At 36.2% G+C, this 5385-nt stretch overlaps 1 long non-coding RNA gene across 1 annotated transcript; it reads left to right on the forward strand.

The window, feature by feature from the left end:
* The first annotated feature begins 1828 nt into the window (after positions 1–1828).
* Positions 1829–4628, forward strand: LOC140501587 (uncharacterized). Its single transcript, XR_011966256.1, has 3 exons — positions 1829–1970; positions 2331–2457; positions 4487–4628. It is a non-coding gene; the product is annotated as an uncharacterized lncRNA (long non-coding RNA).
* The last annotated feature ends 757 nt before the right edge of the window (positions 4629–5385 follow it).

Raw genomic sequence — 5385 nt, forward strand, 5'->3', positions numbered from 1 at the left:
CTCCTCAGAAAGGAAGGGAGGAAATGCCTGTTCACCAAGAAAATAACCTTCTATAGTCTTATTTTTTTTTTCCCTTTTCTGGGCATTTTCCCAGCCAGTGACTTGACTTCTGAGTGTCCTCTCCACCCCCACCTTGCCTCCAGATCCGCCCAGCCAGCACTTGGGGTCTGAGATTCAAATGCTGCTTCCCAACCTCAAAGCTTTTGGCGGGGGCAGGGCTGCTGTTCAGTGTGAGATTAAGTTCAGGTGCTCAGGTGGGGGCAGGGCTGCCTCGCCTCACGGGCTCTGTTCCCTCAGGGGGTTTATGCAGAAACCTTCAACAATGGATCCGGGGTCCTGCCTGCTTGGGGAGCCCTGGTCTGCTCCTGCCTCTGCTGCTGCCTCCCAAGGAGGCCTGAGTTATGGGGGCACCCCACTCCCCTCTCGACCCGCCAAAGAGACCCTCTCACCGACCCTTGTCACCTGTGGGTGGAGGGACCCGCGCTGCTGCTGGAGATTCCGTCCTTGAAGCCTGCTCGGATCTGCTCCTTTCGGCACGGCGCTGCCGAGGCAGGGTTGGGCTCTGCTTTGGGTCTGGTGCATGACAGATCTTTGGTGTTGGTTTTTCAGGTTTCTCTGAAACAGAAATCTCCTCCACTCTGTTGTTCTGTGGCTTCTGCTGCTCCAGAATTTGTTGGGAGTTCTTCTTTACAGGTATTTTATGGGCTATGAGTTAGGAGCTAACATATGTGTGTCTTTCTACTCCACCATCTTTGAGACCTTAGCCTATTTTTTCTTTGCTTGTTAAAATTAAACGGGATTCAGGATTTTTTGTTATTGTCACTTAGATTGTTTTAGTCCTTGAGTGTATTGTTTTTCAGATTCTCCTTATTTCACTCTTCATCAGATCATTTGGTCTTCCTGTGCTTCCATTCTTTTTTGAGGTCTTAATAGTCATCATTTCATTTCTTTTGTCATTTATTTCATCAGTTCATCATGTTTCATTTCTTACAGTACATTTGTATTCCTTCATATTCATATGCCACAATTTATTTAACTCTAGTTGATAAGCATCTACTTTATTTCCAATTCTCTTGACAAAGAAACTATTATGAACATATTGTTGGTGTATTGAACTTCTCTACCTTTGATTTACCTCCTTTGTAACATATGGCTATCAGATCTCTGAGGCAAACAATACACATATTTTGAAATATTTTCATATTTAACAAAAAAAAAATTTATACATTACATAAAATATTATGTAATAAGTAGATATTAAATATTTTAATAATTTTCTTAGCATAATTCAATTTGATTTGCAGAATCTTCAAAACATTTTCAAACTCCTAACAACACTTTCATAGACTTCCTTTCTTTCCATTATTCCTTCAGATCTCACTATCTTTGTTCATTTGCTGCATGTGAAGTGAAACTTGAGAGTTATTTTTGTTGGTTTTTCTTACTAAATACTTATAGTACCTTGATACTTAACACTTATGGTTAATTTATTATTTATGTTTAATTATATTTCTTTTGAGAACTGTTTCTTTACATTTTTTAATAACATCCACTGGGGAATGCCTCTTGTTCCTATATACTTCTGTAGTTCGCTCTGTGGATATCAAACCCTGATAGAGAGACTTGAGGGCAATTTTTTTCCCTAATTGATGGTTTCCTTTTCTGTCCTGTTTGCAGTGATTTTGTTTATGCAAAAGCTTTTCAATTTCATATGATTAAGAATGCTTACCCTAGTATCAAAGGGACATAACCTCAAATACTTATTTTTGTTCAGTCTTTCAGTCATGTCTGACTCTTCATGACCCCATTTTGGTTTTTTTGGCAGGTTGCCATTTTTTCTCAAGTTCATTTTGCAAGTGGAGAAACTGAGGCAAACAAGGTTAAGTGATCTGCCTGGGGTCACACAGTTTAGGAAGTGTCTGAAACGGGATTTGATCTCATGAAGATGAGTCTTTCTTGCTTCCAGCCTGGTACCTGAATTTTGTATTTTATCTAGCTTAAGTATCCCTAACAAATCTGTAAGTAAATTTAGATTTAATTGTTATTTTATTATATTGATGCATCCCAACCGTGAGCAATGACTATCCATCCAATGTATTCTATATTCTTTATTTCTTTAAAATAATTGAATTAACTTTGTAATTGAATTTATTCAAGTCTTCAGTCTACTGTGGTAGATTGACTACCTGATATTTTATGTAGTTTGTAGTTATTCATAATGGGGCGTTGTGTTAATTTCTTCTGGATTTTGTTATTGTTTTACATAAATGCTGGGGGGACTTTTAAATTGTTTTTGTATCTGGCTACTTAAGACTTTCTATTATTCTTAGCAAGTAGTGTGACAAATTGTGCTAAACCATGAACTGAAAGTAACAACAGAAAATTCTGTCGTTTTGGGGAGGGATGGATACCATGGACATGACAGATGATTACTACTACCCACTTACTGGAATTCAGGTGAGAACAAATGCTACTGACAGAAGGAATCTGAAGCATTGCTAAGGACTATGAAGTATTGGGCAAAAATCCTGAATATATTATGGGCACAGATGGTGTTTTTAATCACTGTTACTGATGGAAAGAAAGCAAGGATTTCTGAAGAGAATGACATATTTTAGAAGTGAACCTCCTAGCAATATTTAATGAGACAGTGGTATGCAAGAACACAATTTGGATTTTTGGACAACAGTTTGAAATATTTAAATGGATCAATCAGTTATAAATAATAAGTTCTTAATTATTTAGCTAATAAACTAGGGGAATTAGTAGGGAGCAGGAGATATTTAATTGAAAATGTTTCTGATCAGGTTGTGACTATCTTGATTGGCTATGTCTTTTTCATTGTTTTAGGTGTAAAATAATGTTGAGAGATGTCTTTGAAACCTTGACAGCAGAGTTAGATTATAAAGCTCCTTGAGTGCAGGGACTGTCCAACACATGTATTTATATCCTAGAGGCAGCTAGGTGGAGAAGTGGAGAGAGCACTACACCTGGAATCAGGAATGTTTGAGTTCAAATCCAACCCAAGACACTTTTCCCTGAGCAAGTTACTTCATCTCAACTATACAGTGAGGGCAATAATAACACCTTATTCCCAGGGCTATTGTGAGGATCAAATGAGATAATATTTGAAAAATACTTATAGTCTTCCTCCCTTTCCACTAATTACTTAGCACAGTGCCCAACACATGGGGACACTCAATAAGTACTTATTGACTGAGTAATTTCTGCCTCAAAATGTTTTTCTGTCTTCTTCCCTTACTTTCTCTGACAGTAATCAAGGAGGCTTTCTGTTCACTCCCATCATCTCTCATCATTTCCTCTCTTACTCTTAGTGTCAGAATAAGTTACAGGCCCAGTACCTCATCTACTCTCCATCCCCAATCCTGAATTCACTATAGGCACTTGTTTACCTATAATATTCTGCCTTTACCAAGCCACAGTGGAATACAACAGAAAAGAACTTTGGATTTGAAGCCAAATAATGAGTTCAAAATCCTAGCTTTATTACCTGAGTATGAATTCTGATTGCTAATTACCACCTGTGTGATCTTGGGTGAGACACGACCTCCCTGGGCCTCAGTTTACTCATCTGTAATGTGAAGAGATTGAGCTAGACAACTTCTAAGATGCCTTTCATCTGTAAATTCCATTAAATCTTGATGATTGGCCAGGGCAAACTTATATGGTGTGAGAGTTTGTCACCAAGGATGCCTCGGGAGTCATTTAGCATGCATTTATTTAAAACCTTGTAAATTCCAGAAGTGACTCTGGGTACTTAAACTTAATTACTATATTGGTCCTAATAAAGGTTGCACATTTCCAACAAATGTGACTTTTATGCTTTTTAATTTTTCTATGCATATTGGCATACTTTATATAACTTAGATTATTTTGCTGTATCTATATTATTTGTATTTAATTTATGTTTATTATGTTTAATTTATACATGTATAACTTCCTTCAAAGAAAATGTAAAGAGTGACTTTTTATTCAGATTATTACAGTGTAATTACCTTACTGTTTTGTCCATTTCCACTATTTACATACCTAAAAGAGTAAAATCTAGCTTCTGTTTCTGAAACTTAGGAGTTTGGTTTTGTAGTCAGCAGATTGGAATGGTATAATTAGTAGCAAACCTCACTGAAAATTAATACACTTCTCAAATCTCCATAACTATTATTTTGAGGGATTTTTTTGTCCTTCTACAACAAAAGAAAATCATGATTGGGAAAAATGAATATTTTTCTCCTGAGGATTTATAACATACTATCTTTACACCTGAATTGTCTACATTTTGATGTTTGTGAATAATATAAAATTGAAAATACTAGGAGATAGGCATACAAATTAGCATTTACCTGAGACATTAAAAAAAAGTAATAGACTTATTATCTAGTCAGTTCCATAAACACAACATTCCCTGATTGGGTTGTATTTTTTCCCATTGTTAGAATGCTTATCTCTGTTATTTAAATGCTTACAGCCCTGACATTTTCAAGATAAGTGGTATGGAGTGAGCTCTTACTGAACCTGTACCCTGGATTCTTTCTGCTTGTGTGGATGTACTGCTGTGTCATCAGATTTAAGAGAAGAATGGAAATAAAATGAAGCTTTTGTTTCTCCTTTCTTTTGCTTAGCCTTCCTGCATGTTGTATTTGACATTTTCTTGTAAACATAATATTATAAAGTCTTGGGAATTTTCTTTTCAGTAGCACAGTTGCTTAGTCATTTTCCATTGTGTCCAACACTTTGTGAGCCCATTTGGGGTTTTCTTGACAAAGGTATTGGAGTGGTTTGCCATTTCTACAGCACTAGAAATCCACAAATGCCCCCAACCTACCCCAATTGCCAGTTTCCTTTTTCAACCTTTAGAATTGTTTTTCACAGCAAATAAAGGTAAAAATTATGGGTAAAAATCAAACACAATTATAACAAATATTTATTGTCCTAGATAACATTTTAGGACCCCAGAAATCTTAAATATGGCTTATTTCATGTTTGTTCTTAGCAGAGATTTTGGCATCTGGTGATCTTTGCTGAGATAGTTAATATTTTTAATAGTTTTTTCAAAAAAATTTCGATAGTTCCCAGATTTAATGAGAAATAACTTCCTTTGTGACACTCAGGTTAATAAACAGGTATCAAGATGGATATAGGTATCATACCTTCCTATGGCAGCCATAGAGAAGTTGATTTGATTCCCATAGATTGAAGAAATGTCCTGTTTCCATCACCCCCACTCCTGACCTTCTCCCCTATTGTATTAGAGTTCTTGGGTAGTTTTCCTTTACAGACATCCTTTTCTAATAGCATTATAATTCCTGGTTCTAAATTGTTGCTTCCAGGAGGATTATCACAACTTTTAAGTAGCTCAAAATGAAA

Source organism: Notamacropus eugenii, chromosome 4 (genome assembly GCF_028372415.1).
Source record: "Notamacropus eugenii isolate mMacEug1 chromosome 4, mMacEug1.pri_v2, whole genome shotgun sequence".
In the NCBI taxonomy this organism is placed as follows: Eukaryota; Metazoa; Chordata; class Mammalia; order Diprotodontia; family Macropodidae; genus Notamacropus; species Notamacropus eugenii.